Source organism: Perognathus longimembris, chromosome 10 (assembly GCF_023159225.1).
Source record: "Perognathus longimembris pacificus isolate PPM17 chromosome 10, ASM2315922v1, whole genome shotgun sequence".
In the NCBI taxonomy this organism is placed as follows: Eukaryota; Metazoa; Chordata; class Mammalia; order Rodentia; family Heteromyidae; genus Perognathus; species Perognathus longimembris.
This window is the reverse complement of record NC_063170.1, coordinates 33,637,656-33,656,116: the sequence shown is the minus strand read 5'-3', so window position 1 is coordinate 33,656,116 and position 18,461 is coordinate 33,637,656. Positions and strand designations below refer to the sequence as shown.

The 18,461-nt window shown below is 43.4% G+C and overlaps 1 protein-coding gene across 8 annotated transcripts in view; it reads right to left on the bottom strand.

The window, feature by feature from the left end:
• Erc2 (ELKS/RAB6-interacting/CAST family member 2) overlaps positions 1-15,793 on the bottom strand; it is a 973,754-nt gene extending 957,961 nt beyond the window's left edge. For all 8 annotated transcript variants that reach the window (XR_007212331.1, XM_048355798.1, XM_048355799.1 and 5 more), the window contains exon 1: positions 15,669-15,793. The gene's annotated coding sequence lies outside the window, so the exon portion shown is untranslated. The remainder of the gene's footprint in view (positions 1-15,668) is intronic.
• Positions 15,794-18,461: the final 2,668 nt, after the last annotated feature.

Below are 18,461 nucleotides of genomic sequence, written 5' to 3'. Positions count from 1 at the left end.
AAATACCACAATCAACAGCAAGAGGAATAAAATGGCTTAAATATGCAAATTTCAGAGACAAGCATTCATCTATACATTGTGGAAAGAGACAAAATAAATTTATTTGCCTACTTGAGGTCTTTCAAGAATATGACTGATAACCATGAGGAGTCACATCTAAGGCTTTTAGAAGACATATCGGAGACCAACATTGCTCAACTGTACTCAGAAATCTCTTTAAAGACAAATGATAATGAGTCAATGTGTTGAGTCATGACGTAACAGGCAAACCTCTCATCATGAATAGGTAGCAAGCATATCTATCAGAAAAAATAAAAATAAAAGAGAAATTATGGAACCCTGGTCAAATCTATTCAACAAACTTCTTTAAAAAAAAAATCTGAAGTGTGCTTTCTGACATAGCAGAGGCCTTTATTCAGGTTTACATTAACAGTTCTAGTGACTGTGCATGACTTCCAGCTACTATGAACAACGGAAATAGAGGACTGTTCCAAGTAGTCTCTAATGGAAACAAAATGTAGTAACTGATAGAATAATTCAGCTTTGTAAACTGGATAAGAATTGAGAATGGGGCAGATTTATAACCATGTTTATACAAAAAAAAAAAAAAACCTTCAAGTCTCATGAGAACTTAAGGTCTATCTCTGTTTCCATTATCTGAAAACACGGATTTTCTTGATCACCACTACAGACATGCCCACTGCACTGAGTTAGAACACCACCGCATACCCACAGAACTGTGGATCTGTGAGAAGGGAAATGCAGGTGGAGTTGGAAATCTAAATGATGTGCTCCAAATGAGTGAAAGATAAGGGATGGCAGGATGAATGAAAGTTTCACAGAAGATGAATATTACATGTGGCAGGAGAATTGAGTCATCAGCCAGTGCACAGCAGGGTAGACCAGCTGACTGCCAAAGAACCCACCCAGAATAATCAGCATCATATTTCAGTTACAAGCAGCAATTTAGTTAATGCAGTTAAATTAATGTTGCTAACTTGAATTAGCAATATGGAGAATACTCAATTTCTAAATTAATTTAGGCTTTATGAAGGTATGAGTTATAAAAACAACTCACCAGCTTTGTTTATACAATCAAATTATCATTATAATAATAATAATTTAAGTCAACCCTGGGGTTTATGAGAAATTTTCTTTAAAATGGATCTCTCACCAGGTGCCAGTGACTCATGCCTATAATCCTAGCTACTCAGGAGGCTGAGATCTGAGGACAGAGATTCAAAGCCAGCCTAGGTGGGAAAGTCCATGAGACTCTTAGCTCCAATTAAGCACCGAAAAAGCTACAAGTGGTACTGGGGGTCAAGTTGCACAGTCCTAGCCTTGAGCAAAAGAGCTCAGGGGAGTGCCCAAGCCCCAAGATCGGTGAAAATAAAAGTTTCCAAGTTTGAGAAACCTCAATTGAGTGGTTGGGCACATATTGGATTTGAGTGGTAAATTATATCTGTTTAATGCTGAACAAGTTAATAAACTTCTTTGTGCCTCAGTCAGTAGTAATGGCCTCAGTGTAACAATGGCTACTTTATAAAACTAAAGTAAGGATTAAATCAGAGAATATAGAAGTGCTTATCACTATGCTTGAGGTTTAGTAAACAGGCAGTACAATGGTGACCATTAATATTGACCACAGACACATTGAGTTGCTTTCTCAAAAGAAACCCTTTGTTATATTATGTTTCTTCCTTGTGAATAAAATAGAAATGACAGTACCAAATGTCTTCCAATGGGATAAAATTGATTAACTGATTTAGAAACTTAGTAAAAAATTAGTACATGAAATTAAAATTTTAATTAATGCAGTAAATGGCATCACTTACAGTCTCCCTCCAGTAAGAATTGTAGCTATGTTCACATCTGGCTTGACTAGGTTATTTATTTTAGTCAATGAAGTGTGAACAGGCATGACTCATGCCATATCCAAAAAGGAGACATCAAAGGCCAGGCATGGTAGCTCATGCCCATATTCCCAACTACACGGGAGGTAAAAGTAGGCCAACCCAGACAAAGTCAGTGAGAGCCTACCAAAAACAAGTCAATAGGACTGAGGATATAACTGAGATTATAAAATGCTTGCCTAGCAATCCAGAAGGCTTGAGTTCAACCTCTAGCACTACCAAAAACAAAGTTATGAGCCATCCTGTGTGGGTAAACCAGGATTTTATCTTCACCATGAGGGTGGCCTGTCCAGGAAAGTTTCTACACCCAAAATCCCAGAATAAAGACAGCATGGAACAAAACTACAGACAACCCAAAAGAGAGAAATAAGACACTGAAGTTTAGAGGTCATTTGTTATTTTAGCATAACCTAGCACTAGCTGGCTAATACATTCAGCTACCACAAATATACTGCAAAAACAGAATATTTAACATTTGGGTTAAAATTTAGTTCATTCTCTCACTCTCTCTCTCTCTCTCTCTCTCTCTCTCTCTCTCTCTCTCTCTCTCTCTAAAAGGAATGTAAATCATTTGGAAATGGTAGCTTTCCAGACATAGAAACATAGAACCAACCATTTCAGCTAGCTCCATATATATTTTCTTTATCATTTTGGGGACCTGATTTCTTTCCTGACAAATAACTGCTCCCGATGCTTGGACATTAAGATGAAGACAATCACTGAAAGGCTCAAGGGAGGAAAAGCCTTGCTTGGGGTGACAAAACTTGTCAAACAGTGAAAATGGAATGTAGTGTGGGATGAAGTTCATGACTCTAATAGTCAGCACTTGTATAAGTACAAGCCCTGGAGCCACAGCCCCATGAAGAGACCACCTGTACCTGGCTCCAGCACTCCTCACCATGAGAAGCCAAGAAAAAGGACTATGGCACCTGCTATCTATGATCCCATGACATATGGGTCATAAATTTCTGGTTGTACCAAATGATGCCACTATATTCACTTAAGTCTTCTATAATATTGTTCAGCCCTGACAGCTCCTTGAAGGAAAGAGCCAGATCTCATCCATTTTTGTATCTTAGCGGAACAGTTATAATTAAAGGTAGCTCATTACAGAAGCCAGGAATAAAGTATTAAAAATTTCAGTTTCTCATCATCCTTTGGATTAGGACTTTGTGAGCAGATGCTGTAAGAGCTCTATTAGTTGGGTGCTTATGCCTCAGGAGGCTGAGAATTGAGGATTGTGGTTCAAAGCTAGCCAAGCAGGAAAGTCTGTGAGACTTTTACCTCCAATTAACTAGCAAAAAGTCAGAATGAAACTGAGGCTCAAGTTGTAGAGCACCTTGAGCGAAAAAGCTAAGGGACAGCACTCAAGCCCCGAGTTAAAGCCCCAGAACCAACACACACACACACACACACACACACACACACACACACACACACACCCTCCTAATGTCCCTCTTGACCTGAATATCTTAGAGTGCCCACTCAGAACTTTGTCAGCAGTAGAGACTGGACTCAAGGCCTCCCTTGATAAGCAAATATTCTACTATTTTAGTCATATTTTCAGTTTTTGCTAAGCACAGCTTCTCTACCTGAGAGCTTCTTCTGAACTTTGGAAGGCTAACCTTCTCTTGTAGAGAACAGGACAAAAAAGCCAGGGAATTACCTGCACTCAAAGGCAGTTGATAGGTAAGACACTGATGGTTACAGAAGCATGGTTCACACTTCAAAAGGTGTAGGCAACCCAAATATCCAATGACATTGAAGGGGTAAAGAAGGCATGGAATATTAGTGAGCCTTAAAAATAAGTTTCTGGGGGCTGGGGATATAGCCTAGTGGCAAGAGCGCTTGCCTCGTATACATGAAGCCCTGGGTTCCATTCCCCAGCACCACATATACAGAAAATGGCCAGAAGTGGCGCTGTGACTCAAGTGGCAGAGTGCTAGCCTTGAGCAAAAAGAACCCAGGGACAGTGCTCAGGCCCTGAGTCCAAGGCCCAGGACTGGCAAAAAAAAAAAAAAAAAGAAAGAAAGAAAAAATAAGTTTCTGATCAGTCCTATAATGAGAATAAAGACATGCTAAAAAGAATTAGAATTTTTCTAGCTACTCAATCCTTTGCCTAAATGGAGATGATTGCTCCAAAATAATAATAATAATAATAATAAGCTCCCTAAATATCAACAAATCTTCTGGACCTAGAACATTAGAGGGCTTTGGAGTTTACTACACACAAAGTAAAATTTTTACTCTTTCCTCTTTTGGCTACAAATATATCATCTTAGCATCACTAAGGTAAAGACTAGGATTCATTTAGTCTTTTTTCTAATTCCATAGTGCATCATTCTAACAAATTATGGAATAATAAATTTCACTGAGAAAGATCCTTTTCCAAATACCATTTTATTTGATTTGGTTTCTCTTTGCTTGTTTGCCAGGACTCATAGAGAATTTTTCACCAAAACAATTATCTAAAGCAATTAGCAAATCAAAGGAATACTATCCTAGCAGTGGTAGACTTTCTTAACTAACACTAATGAGGACTAAAGAGGTACAGCTCAGTGTTAAAGCTTGTGTTTAGCATGTACAAGGCCCTGGGTTCAATTCTTAGTCCCTCAAACAATTACTTGATTAATTAATGTCACTAATGGCAAATCCAACATGTCCTTTACTTCTATAGAAAATTTTTTTCTGAATCTGTTATTTCAAAAAACTGGTTTGTTTGGGCTGGGGATATAGCCTAGTGGCAAGAGTGCCTGCCTCAGATACACGAGGCCCTAGGTTCGATTCCCCAGCACCACATATGCAGAAAACGGCCAGAAGTGGCGCTGTGGCTCAAGTGGCAGAGTGCTAGCCTTGAGCGGGAAAAAGCCAGGGACAGTGCTCAGGCCCTGAGTCCAAGGCCCAGGACTGGCCAAAAAAAAAAAAAAAACAAAAAAAAAAAAACTGGTTTGACTCCCTGTTAATAAAATGCACCATTTTTAATTTCCAGGTTAAAATAGCAAAAAAAAAAAAAAAAAAAGAAAAAGAAAAAAAGAAAAAAGGCAGTTACTAAGTTGAAACTGCATGAAGAAACCGTTGTGAGAAATATCACTATACATAAATGGCTTTTAAGGAAAGTTGGCCTATATAATACAGAAACATCCCAAATAAGGAGAAATCTAGTGGCAAGCACCAAGAGGAAACTCAGGTCTCTTGACCCTACATCTTTGTATCTAAAAGAACTGGCTCTGAAGTTATTCTGACAACTATTCATGGTATGAAGTCAAAATGGTCCATCAGTATATTCAAAGGCTGTATATAAAAATACCATTCTTTCTAAGCCTTAACAAAAAGTAAAGAATTCCCCTTGCTAACTGCTCTCTACTTATAAGTCTGATGAATAGCAGCCAATAAAACCTACTTACCTTTGTATCCACTCAACAGCAAACAGGACCCATTTTCACAGAATCCACAACTATACCAACCTATCATTCCATTCACTTCCTCCCTCAACCCTACCTCCTGCTCTTCCCCAGGAAGAGGCTTTGAGAGCAAACCAATGGTGGAAAACAAAGAAGGAGCCTGAGAGAACGCTGCAGCCAGAAAGGAAAGAAAAACAAAAATCACCAGATGGAAAGATGTGAAAAATAGCCTTCTGAGAGGTGAATGTGAAAAAGAGTTAGCAATTCTGCTTCATTTGAATCCTAACCCTTGAACCATGGTCTTGAACCTCAAGGTGATGAAGCTGAAGCCGGTTGTCAGGAAAGCAACATGGCTAAGGTGCCCTTCAATCAAGCACAAGAAAACCATCTTGGTAAGAGTTTGATGCCCACTGGCATCACTGGGAAAATAACTGAGGATCACAGCCTAACCTCACATTATAAGGAGATACTCAACTCTCCATCTTCAGATAAGAGTTCCTCACCTCCAGAGCAGCTCCCAGACCCCCACAAACACCTTCAACTGCTGCAGGTTCTCAAAGGTTGACTCCCACATTTACCTTTCTATAGAAAAAAAAAAATCTACTCCCTAACAACTAGTAACTAAAGTGCACAGAAAGGTTTAATTTCGTTTGAAACCCAGCTCTTCCTTGCTATAATTAGTGATGCCATTTTAGCAGAAATGTCTTTCAGAGTTTGCATAAGGATCTGAGAATATCCTTACAGAACAGTCACATTGCTTAGTTTCCATTCAAGCTCTTGTCTTCTGACCCACTAAGAAGTTGTCTTGAATTAATAACTTTGTTCCTCATGCATTTAAGGGGAATGAACTTCACTGCCTACAACTCATTCATACCTGGAATCACAGAATGACAATTACCTTTAAGGGTGAAAGCAGTAGAAGAGGAAAAGAAGTAATGGCACTAGATAACCCACACAGACACAAACGCGAAAGTATTACAAAAGTTAAATGAGCCCAGCTACTTGGGAAGAAGAGACTGGTTCAAGGCTAACCTCAGCAAAAAGCTGGCTGGACCCCATCTCAGCAAACAAAGCCTGGTATAGTAGTATGCACCTGTATCCCTCTGCGGTAGGCTGTGAATTAGAGGTTCAGGGTCTGAGATCAGCCTGAGCAATAGGCAAAAACACCAGATCCTAACAAATAACTAAAGCAAAGAAGGACTTGAGAATGTGACTTAAGTAGTAAACTGCCTAGCAAGTTTGAGGCTGCAAGTTTAAACTTCAGAACCAAAGAGAGTTACATGACCCAAATACTGAAAAACAAAACACAGCAGTGAAAGGCTAAAGGTATAAGGCATCTCTAAACATTGCTACCAGCCTTCACTCTACAGGTGTACATCAGAAATGCCCTTTCAACTCATACCATACTCATGCAACAGGACTGTAATCTAACTGCAACTTCTAGGAAAAATAAAAGTAATTACTTAGCTCTTTCTGAAAGTGCCAGCTCTCCATCTCTCTTTTTCATTTTGTTGAGTGCCCCCTAGGTGCCAACAACCAGAGATTTTCTGGTCTCTGACCAAATGAACTCTGTCGGGCCAAGTCAAGTTCAAGAGCAGAAAGAACTTGAAAGGAACAAATCTCAAAGATGAAAGAGAAGAAGGGATGCCCAGAAGGTTAATATGAGTCAGCCAGCAGAATGCTGAGGAAATTCTACTGGGGCAGACACTGAGCTTGGTCCAGAAGGGCCACAATTACATTTCACTTAAGTCCGTGTAGAAATAACCTTGGGCTTCCTGGGATGAGACCAAGTAAGCAAAACACCATACAGAAGACTCAGCTCTGCCTTGAAAGTGAGACAACCTAGCTCCTCCTGGTGCTCTTAGCATTGACCCTGTAGGGATTGGCGGCTGCTTCTCTTGCCGCATGGACCATATGCTGCTCTTGGTCCTGTTATACCTCAGCAGCTTTGAGAGGCAGGCAGATGTGGTTCAAATCTGGCTTTTTGAGCAAGTTCTTCTGTCCATTCATCTAACAAGTCTTTATTGAATATCTACTATGTACCAAACATTCTTCTAGTAAGCTGGAGATGTGACTCCAGACTTGAGTCCTATCCCCAGTACAAAAAACAAACAAACTTGTCTAGATACTGAGGTTTCAACAAAAGAAAAAGCTCCTGCCTTCACTGAGCTTAATAAATTCTGACCCTCAGTTTCTTTTCTGTAAAATGGAGGTATTACCCCTACATAAAATGAGCTCTAGAAAGCATAATAAATGCTCAAATTTGGTATCCTTCATTGAACAGAGCAAACTTGCCCATGATACCCTAGTAGAGTACAAACTCCAAGTGCAGAACTATCTGCAGCTCATCTTTGTGCCCCAATGCCTATCACAAAGTATGTGTTCAATAAACATTTCATAGATCAACAAGCATGAACCTGCAATAGGAGCACCATTGTTATGGTAACTGATAATCATTAGTCCTCTCCAAGCCACAGAGCTCTGTAACCCACAAAAACAATACAACATTAAGATCTTTTTGTTTCTTTTAAGGAAAAGTGTACTCCATGGCTTATCTTCTGTCTTTTTCTGGTACTAGGATTTGAACTGAAGGCCTTATGCTTGCTATACAGGTGCTCTACCATTTGAGCCACACTTCCACCCCTCTTCATTTTTGTAATTTTTCAAACAGAGTTTTGTGTCCTACCTTGGGGCCAGTCTGGACTATAATCCTCCTAGTCATACTACCTGAAGAGCTAGAGTGATAGGTGTGTGCTATCACACCCTGGCTCAATCAAACTCTTTGCACAAGGTAGCTTTAAACCATGGTCTTCCAGGCTGGGGATATGGCCTAGTGGCAAGAGAGCTTGCCTCGTATACATGAGGACCTGGGTTCAATTCCCCAGCACCACATATACAGAAAATGGCCAGAAGTGGCGCTGTGGCTCAAGTGGCAGAGTGCTAGCCTTGAGCAAAAAGAAGCCAGGGACAGTGCTCAGGCCCTGAGTTCAAGGCCCAGGACTGGCCAAAAAAAAAAAAAAAAACCATGGTCTCCCAAGTAACAAAGATTACAAGCATAAGCCATGGCACCCAGCTTCTTCAGCCTTTTCTAAAACATGAAAACAAATGTTCGTATAAATATCCCAATTCCAAGTCTATTGGTATGGAGACCTGCATGGACAGCAGATGCCAATGCCTGCCTACTGCTTTCCTAAGCACAAAATAAGGGCAAGTCGTCCAAGCATTAGATTAATCCAGAAGACATCCCAAAAAGTAAGTTAAATAAAGTTTAACAGATGTGCTAAACGTTGATGCATCAGCAAGGATACACTAAAAGTATTGTCAAAACCATCACAAAATCTTCCTGGCTTAAAACAACCAAGGTTTGCTTCTCATTCACACTATATGATCCAATTCCAGTTGACTGGAAGCTTTGATCACTTGGTGACTTAAGGACCCAGGCAGATGGAGGCTCTGCAATTCTATGATGGTCAACAGTGAAAAGCAGCATTGGCTAGCCTCATACTAGAAATTAATGTTCCTGCATAGAAGTGATTCAAGTCACTTCCAGCCAATGCCTGGAAAGAGAAAGTAAGTGGCTATGGGGAACAATGACAGTCTCTACCACAGATAGTAAGACACAACAAGCTATGGAATAACAAAGGTGCTTATTTTAAAAGATACTCAAAACATAAGTCTGCACTTGAGAGCATATATAAGGATCATTTTAGAGCAGTGGCCTCAACACCTCATATAACATAAACCTGGACTATAAATTTTCAGAGCTACTTTGCTTTTTTCTACAGATCTACTGAAGGTACAGATACTTTTTTTTTTTATTTAGGAAACACACACAAAAACTCAACAGATGAAAAATACTTGAAAACCACTACCTGTAAAGCAAATCCTTGTATAGATTGTGAAAGCAGAGAAGAGGGGATGGGAGGAAAGAAGAAGGGAAGAAAGAGGACAGGGGAGGGGAAAGAGGCACAGACATAGACACAGAGAGAAACAGAGAGACACCCAGAAAGTTAAAATGCATCTTCTCCATGAAAGCCCTGAAATATGTAGCAGGTGGAAACGGGAAGAGTCAGCTAGGTGCTGATGGCTCACACTTGTAATCCTAGCTACTCAGGAAGCTGAGATCTGAGGATCGTGGTTTGAAGCAAACCAGGGCAGGAAAGTCCATGAGACTCTTATCACCAATCAACTACTCAGAAAAGGCCAGAAGTGGCACTGTGACTCAAATGGTAGAGGGCTATCCTTGAGCACAGAGAATGGGGGGACAGCACCCAGACCCTGAGTTCAAGCCTCAGGACCAGCAAAAAAAAAAAAAAAAAAAAAAAAAAGAAAGAAAGAAAATGAGAAGAGTCGGGCTGGGGATATGGCCTAGTGGCAAGAGTGCCTGCCTCAAATACATGAGGCCCTGGGTTCGATTCCCCAGCACCACATATACAGAAAATGGCCAGAAGCGGTGCTGTGGCTCAAGTGGCAGAGTGCTAGCCTTGAGCGGGAAGAAGCCAGGGACAGTGCTCAGGCCCAGAGTCCAAGCCCCAGGACTGGCCAAAAAAAAATAAAAAAGAAAATGAGAAGAGTCCCATTAACAGAATCTGTGGACCACTGCAGCATCCTTTGACTTTGCCCTTTACCTCCACAACTTTTAACTGACACACTAAAGCCAGACCCAGCCAAAAATCATGTCATCCAAGGTCATCAAGGGTTCAATATATGAGCTGACAAGGAACAGAAACCCTCACATAGCAGCACTGAATAATGATTCACATCACATTAGCAATTCTGTACATTACTCACATGCTACTTTCTGGCAAATGTGAAGCCATCAGTAGGTGCTAATATTAACCTTTGGGAAACTTTTCTTTTGTTCTCAGAAGATTACAGATTAAGAGCCAACTATGATTTGTATTCACCCAATTTCATTCAGTCTTCTGCTGCCAGGTCTGCTTGGTACCCAGCTGCCCTTCTGCTTCATTCACACTCACACTACCTGGCATGTATTTAAGCCCCAACATCTCCTAATGCTATCTAATAGATAATATCTATTGCGAAAAGCCTTGAGAAGGTATTTATCCATGAAAATTTTCTTTGGCTGAAAGTATAAACCATGGGTTACAGGTTACAAACTTGTTTTATGCAGTAAGAAGTACAGGGATTGCAGTGTACACTGGTATTTTGAATGAAAAAATGTCATTAAGGCCATTATCCTTCCAGGCCCAGATTTACCATTTGTTTTGTCTTGTTTTTGTAGTGATTGGAATTAAACTTAGTGCCTCTAATGTGCTACCACTGAGCTACAACCCCATTTTCAGTTTTACCCTTTTCTTTTCTGGACCTGGCTTGACCTCAGGTCTTGGGCACCGTTTGCTCAAAGGTAGCATTCTACCACTTGAGCCAGAGCTCCACTTCCAGCATTTTTGGTAGTTAATTAGCGGTACGAGTCTCATGGACTTTCCTGCCCAAGCTGGCTTCTGACCATGATCCTCAGACCTCAGCTTCCTGAGTAGCTAGGATTACAAGCATGAGCTACCAGCACTTAGCCAGTTTTACCTTTTTTTTTTTTTTTTTTTTTTTTTGGCCAGTCCTGGGCTTTGGACTCAGGGCCTGAGCACTGTCCCTGGCTTCTAGTTTTACCATTTTTTAACACATGGTTTTACCTTCTTTATCACAGTTGGCTACTGTCAACTCGGGTATTGCACCTTTGTTTCAAGCAGGAAGGGACCAAAAGCTAATGGAGCATACACTCCTTGTTAAGCTCTCAGGACAGTCTCCACCCAACAGTTTTCACTCCCATCAGTGCCAGACCTCAGTGTCATGGTCATTCTAAGCTGCAATGGAATCTAGAAGGTGAAGTAAGGATATTCTCATCTCACAGAAAACTGAGGTTCTTTTACTAAGAAATGACAGAATATTGAGTAGGCAATTAACAATATCTACCCAATATCAAGTTAGATATTTTAGAGAAACTACTAAGCACAGGGCCTTGCACATAGCTAACGACTCAATAAAGTTAAGCATGGTGGTATGCACCTGTATCCCAGAATGCTGAAGAACTGAAAGACCAAAGCCAGCCTGAACAATATGGAGAGATCTTGGTGAAAAAAGATGAGGTGGAATGACGGGGGTGGGGGATAAGAAGATGGAAGAGGGTAGAAAAAGAGAGAAGGGAGAGTAGGGGAAGGGTAGACTGTGGGTTAGCTCAATGGTAATAGTACTTTCCTACCATGCACAAGGCCCTGGGTTCAATCCTTAGTACTTTTAAAAAAGAGAGAAAAAAAAATGTGAAGCTCTAAATCCTAGTGCTATTGTAATTGTTGTTGTTGCTGGTTTTCTTTTTACTCTCTACCTAAATGGAGGGACTGCTTATATTGCCTGTGCCCTTCATATTTATGCTGTATGCACTTCTTTATCTGCATGCCCACCACTCTCCCTACATTAAAGTTCAAGAAAATACCATTTAATGCAAAAATTCCTTCCTTATACCTACTCCTAATGGCGAGTTCCATGACAACAGAACTTACACAAAACTAAAACTCTGTGCTGACCATTCATTGAACATTAACTCTGGAAATACTGTAGATTCTAATAAATAATGCCTTAATAATTTAAGCAACACATGTGAATATTCTTGAGCATGGAAGTAAATACCTGTTGCTCAAAGTCAGGGAGTTTAATTATGCCCAAATTTGCTTAATGTAGCTTTATCACTTGAAATATTTTAGCATTTCTCCCTTATTTATTTTTGTTCTTTTTCTTCACCTAAGAAATATGAGGGACTAGGGAATATGACCTAGTGGTACAGTGCTTGACTAATATGCATGAAGCCCTGGGTTTGATTCCTCAGAACCACATATATAGAAAAAGCCAGAAGTGGCACTGTGGTTCAGGTGGCAGAGTGCTAGCTAGCCTTGAGCAAAAAGAAGCCAGGGACTTTGCTAAGGCCCGGAGTTCAAGCCCCAGGACTGACAAAAAAAAAAGCATAAACTGAAAATCTTTACTTTTGCTATGTCCAACAATTTCAATCTTTGGGTTAACTTTTTTTTTTGTTTTGCTTTCATTGATTATCTGAACAGATAATCTATCACCCTGGGTGTGACCACGTGGATCAACTTTTAAATTTATGACAGCTACATTATCATTGGTGTTAGTATTCTAATATCTCCTAAAATAAGGGAAATTGCACTAAAGTGTCAAGGAATAGTATAAGCATTGCTAAAACTGAGCTACTAGCTAGCTCAGTAGGTCCCTCATGCGACAGTTAGAATGTTAACTTGTTAGCTGTTTTTTAAAAAGATAAAGGGTAGCTAGGTGCCAGTTGCTCACACCTGTAAACACTCAGCTACTCAGGAAGCTGAGATCTTACACTTGCAGCATGGAGTCAGCCTGGTCAAGAAAGTCTATGTAATTCATCTCCAATTAACAAGGAAAAGCCCGAAGTGGAGCTATTACTCAAGTGGTAGAGCACTAGCCTTGAGTGAAAAAGCTAAGAGATAGTGCCTAAGACCTGAGTTCAATCCTCAGTACTGGCACTGGCGCACACAGGTGAACACACATGCACACACCACACAGTTTAAGTGTATGCTAGTAAAACGGGCAAAAATGCAGATTCTAGAAAACAACCTAGCCAGACCAATAGTATCTGCTGAAGGGTGAATTTGTATATTCCCACACTACTACCTCCCTCATTTTTCAGGTTATCTCTTTTGGAAAGCCTCCTCCACCACTTTTCACCAAGAGGATGCCACTGTAAGGATTGATTCTGTGACCTTTCCAACATAATAAAAATACTCTACTAATAATAGAGTCATACTATTTTCATAGGATAATTTCAAATGTAAGTATACTTAATCACTACTGAAAAAAGGATCTTTCTGTAAGTGAAGATTAGAATGCCTAATTCCTTAGGGGAGCTTGGGCAAGGGAGCTAACCCATTTAAATTCCAACTGGAAATTTAAAGCATGAAGAAAAAAAATCAATGTGGATTTTGTTTTGTTTTACCTCTTTGAAGTCACCATCAAGTTTAGAACTAAATTTTCACTGGGCCAAAATGCCAAAAAGGCATATGTTAAATACAAAATGTTAAAATGTCCAACTGGTAGGAGGAACTGTCTTCAAATGGAAAAGAAAACAAGCAGGTGGGAAGACCATCAACAGGCAGTGGACTATTCACAGCACAGGCTCTTCACATGGTGGGAGAGCCCACACTTCAAATGGACACAGGTAGAACACAACTAAAATTTGAACTCAAGGCCTTGGCAAGATCATGGGGTCACGGATTCATGTTCTTACTCTCACACTAAACTGTGGCAAGTATAGTTTGAAGATAACAATAGTATCTACTATGAACAGTTTTAAAAAAGATAATGTATGAGCTCAGTAAAGCACTAGCAAATGCAATAACAACAGTAATAATAATAATAATGCCTTTAAAAACTGGCTTCTACATGAAGAACCTCCTAATCTGTATGTCCTGGCTCACAATCCATGAAATGCTGAGTTCACATCATTAAGCTCCCACCGAGGTGCAGCTTCTAAAAAGTTACAGTTTTTTGGGTAAATTAGTCATTTTTCTAACAAATTCAAAGAGAAGAGTGTTGAAAAAGTAGCCTATCACTACTAGAGAAGAATCTAGTCCTTCACCTGGTGAAAAGTCTAGCTGAGGAAAGCCACTACCCAGTCTACCTCCCTCCCCCCCCCCACACACACACACAAAAAAGTGTGAAAGGCTTTTGTTCGAGCACAAAAGCAAAGTGATGGCTCACATAAGAAAAGGACAAATTCTTCTACTGGCAGCCACTGGCCCTACACCACTAGCTAGCATCCGGAGAAGAAACAAGGCAGCCTTCCACAACTTCCATAAGTTGAGTTACACGGTCAAAACTAAAAAGAATCCCTTCTGTGCGTGTTGATTCCAATAAAGAACATTTATTTGCCTGCTTCTAAAATATCTTACAAATCCACCCAAAAGAGCAGAGAGCTAAGTAATGTATACCCCAAAGCAATGTGACTTTACAAGGACAAGAGTGACCAGAGGAGACTATGCCTCGCCCTTTTCCCAGAGACCTCAATAGTAAAAGATGTTCACTCTGGAGGAAAACGTGGACAATTGCTAGCCGCAACAACCCCGTGCCCACTCACTCTTTCACACAGATGTATTTCATATTCACTTCCAAGCCAATACCCTCAAGTGTCCCCAACTTTTACAATAAACATGGGAAGGGGAAAAGATAAGAGAACACAGGTCAAACCTACTTGCTTCGGAGCCCATTTTCAGGTGCCTCCCCACCCTGGCCGGCTTCCCGAAGCTGGAACCCCTCACCTGGTGGAAACCACTGATTTAAAGAGCCAGCCAGGAAACTAGCCACGACCGGAGGGAGCGGCCCTCCTCCCTCGCGCGCTGATTGGCTCCCGGGGCTCCGCCGGTCCCGGGTCCGCCCACATAAGTGGCAGGTGCGACTGTCAATCACCGCGGAACCCGACTATTCCCGCTCCGGGAGTAAATGGTCTTTCATCCAACGCAGGCAGATAGCCGCCTAAAATCGATCTTCACCTGCCAGAGCCGACCCTTCCTCCCTTGTCGGGAAGGGAGACCCTCGAGTACAACATGAATAAGGCAGCGCCGACCCGAGCCGCGAGCGCTACACCCCGCGCTAAAGCAGCCAGCCCTTAATCTTCGCCGTCCTAGAATGATCTCTCACAGGTTCAGACAGTAATATGGGGGGGGGGGGGGGGAGGAGTGCACCCTAATACGAGCTCCTTGTCTTGTAATTTAGGAGACGGGAGAGGGAGTGTGGCAGCGGGGATCCATTCGATTCCACACGGCTTTCCTTTTCATACAGGGCCACCCCTCTTACCCACGCCGGTAAATCCGACTCCTCCCCGAATGGGATTTTTTTTTAAACAGCTTCCCCCGGAGCCCACCCGAACAGCCAGGCACCCCACCCATGGGCGAGGGCGCCTCCCGTCTCCACTGACACAGCTCGGGGTTCCAAGCGACCTCCGCCCTCGCTAGCACCCCACCCCTCCGGGCAAAGGGGGGGATGTGGAGGAGAGAACGGCGACGTCCGCGAGGGGCGGCCGGGCAGGGACTGCGGGAGGCGGCCGGGCGAGCGAGGGGAAAACCGTGCACTTGCTCCGAGGGAGGGGGCTTCGCCGAGGCAGACCCGCCCGCAGGCCGCCCCTGCCCTCCCCGCCCCCGCCCCGGAAAGCCCCGGGGTAGGAGGCTGCTTCGCCCCCCGGCTTCCCCAGATAAACGCAATGCAGCTACCCACGAGCGGGGGGACCCGGCACGGCACGAGGGGTGCCCGGCGTGGGAGCCCCGAGGGAGCCGACACCCGGCCGCCGGCGTCGGCGCCTCACCTTTGCGATGCTCGCCCCGGGCCGTCCCACATGGATTTTTACAACCTCTCGCCGCCTCGGCCCCGGGCGGCCGGGAGGAGCCGGAGCCGGCGACCGAGCTGAGCGGCCCGGAGCCGGAGGAGGAAGCGCGGCGGGGCGGGGAGCGGCGCTCGGGAGCCGGGAGGGGAGGAGGTGGCGGAGAGGAGGAGGACGCGGCTGGAGCGCCGGGCCGGGCCAGGCGCGGGGCCGGGCGGGGCCGGCGGCCGAGGGGGCGGCGCCCGCCGCAGTCCCGAGCCGCGCGCCCGCTGCCCGGCGCGGCGCTCCGGGGGCCCCCTCCTGGCCCGGCCGCGCGCACGGCCGCGCCCGCGCTCTCCTCCCTTCGCTCTCGCTCCCTCGCTCTCGGGCGGTCTCGCTCACAGAGGCCCTGACTCACATTCCCAGCATTCCCGAGGAGCCGCTGGAGAGGGGGAGGACGCGAGTGGAGGGGGTCTGGGGGAGGTGGCCCAGGGGCTGGGGGCTCTGGAGGGAGGGGGTCGGGAGGAGGGAAGGCACCGGAGGGGGGCCAGGGGAGGGAGGGCACCGGGTGGGGGACCAGGGGAGCGAGGGCACCGGGTGGGGGGGCTGTGAGAGGGGGGTGGCCCGGGGAGAGGAAGGGCCCGGGAGGGGGGCTGGAAGGAGGGGGGCAGCAGAGAGCGCCAGGCCTGAGAGGAATGGAGGCGGCGGGGTCTTCAAAGCGCCTGCTCCTTGGAGGCCTCAGTCCAGAAGCACCTGATTCCCATCTTCAGCCCTAGGCCCGCCCCCTTCCCGGGTGACCCCGGTTCCCAGGTGGCCCTCTCGAGAAGCTGCCATTTCGGGGATGTGTCAGGTGGATTTGTCGAGGGAGAGCACTTTTAAGTTAAGCTTTGGGGAAGGGGGAGGGGCTTCCATTTGCTGCACTGTCCCATCAGCTTCGTGGTTCTTAGGATGAAAAGATTCCAGAATGTTTTTACCTTCTTGTTACCCCAAGGAAAGACAGGAAGATGAAGAAGATAACAACAGCAGCAGCAACAACAGTGAACTATTATTTATTGCTATGTGCCTCTCAATGTGCATGCATTGCCACATTTAAGGGAGAAAGATGATACATGAGTTAACACACATACCCCTTTTAGAGGTAAGTAGCAGGAGGATTTGGGAAAGTTTTTCACTGGAAAAAGTGCCCACTCAACAAGTCTGAGCTCCAGCTACTGCCATTTGCTTTTAGGAAGGGGACCAGGAAATACAGGTGCACACAAACTTGATGTCTCTTGCTGACATCAGGAAAGCAGTGATTTCCTTTCTGTCCTGATGAGTCTCCTTCGTGCAATCTCAGTGGCCAAACCGAAATGTCTCCTGATGGAAACTCAGCCATGAGATGTCTGAGTGAGTAGAAGTGTGGAATGAGCAGGGTAGCTGTGGGATTTGTTCCATCCTCCCTGGAGAGAATTCAAATAGTTATCAACTTCTACTTAGGGAACTGGATTCTGAGACACAAAGATGGCTTTCTGCCCCAGCCCAAAGACCTGTTCCTGTGCCTTCCTTACACTAATGGCAGTTAAGGTTTTGCACAGACTCTGGCCTCTGAGCCTTTTTTTCCCCTCATCCTCTTCTTTCTCTCTGTACCACACAAAGCAGCACTCCTTCTCCTGGCCCTGATACTTCAGGGGCAAATCAAACCACAGCTACCTCATTCAGCTTGCCCCATGTCCTTGACTACCAGGGCTCAAAAAGCTTGTTATATGTGAGCCCTACTGAGTCTTAGGACAGTTTCTAAAATCCTGTACCTTTTGAAATGTGACTAATATTTTTGAGTACTTTCTATGTGCAGTCATATTTATCAACTATTCTCAAGAAAACCCTCTGTAAGCTGTTTACTATCTTTCAGAAAAGTCAAATACCATTCCCCAAGGGGGTCTTGTTACAAATTTAAGTACAGTGCCTAGGGTCCACTATTAGCCACGTATTATCTTTTGTTTTGATCCATGGTTTCTAAAAAGGAATACTTAGACTTCGGGGTTGTTACAACACGCATGCACATATATATGATTATATAATTACATGTTATACTACAAATATGAATTACATACATATGTATTTGTGTGTGTTTACCTAGAATGTGTACATATGTAGATTAAAGATATACTATATATCATAAATAAATAATTACCCCACAGGGAAAAGGCCCATGGTTTGCAACAGATTTCTTTCCAATTCAGACTTTGGCCTAGTTAAAAAAAAAAGTTAAGAATAATTACTTTAGCAGGATGAGATAGCTAACAGCTATAATTCAATCATTCAGGAGCCTGCAGCTGGTTAATGAAGATCCCAGACCAGCCCAGGATAAACAAGAAGAATCACTTTAAGTAAAAAAGCAATGTAGTAATAAAAACAGCTTGGTACTGGCACAAGGATAGGCCTAAGGACCAGTGTAATAGAATAGAAGACCCAGAAATTAACCCACACACTATAGCCACCTAATATTTGATAAGGGAGCCAAAAACACAGGATTGAAAAAAGATAGCCACTTCAACAAATGGTGCTAGCAGAATTGACTATACGTGTGCAGAAAACTGAAACTAGATCATTATATATCATTGTGCACCAGAATCAATTCCAAATCCATCAAAGACTTCAGTGTAATGCCAGATACCATGAAAATATTACAGGAAAGAATAGGGGAACCACTAGGGCTCCTAGGCACAGATTGAAGCTTCTAAGTAAAGATCCAGAATTACAACAAATCAAAGAAAGATGGGGTTAATAGGACTGCCTCAAACTGAAGATGATAATAATGTT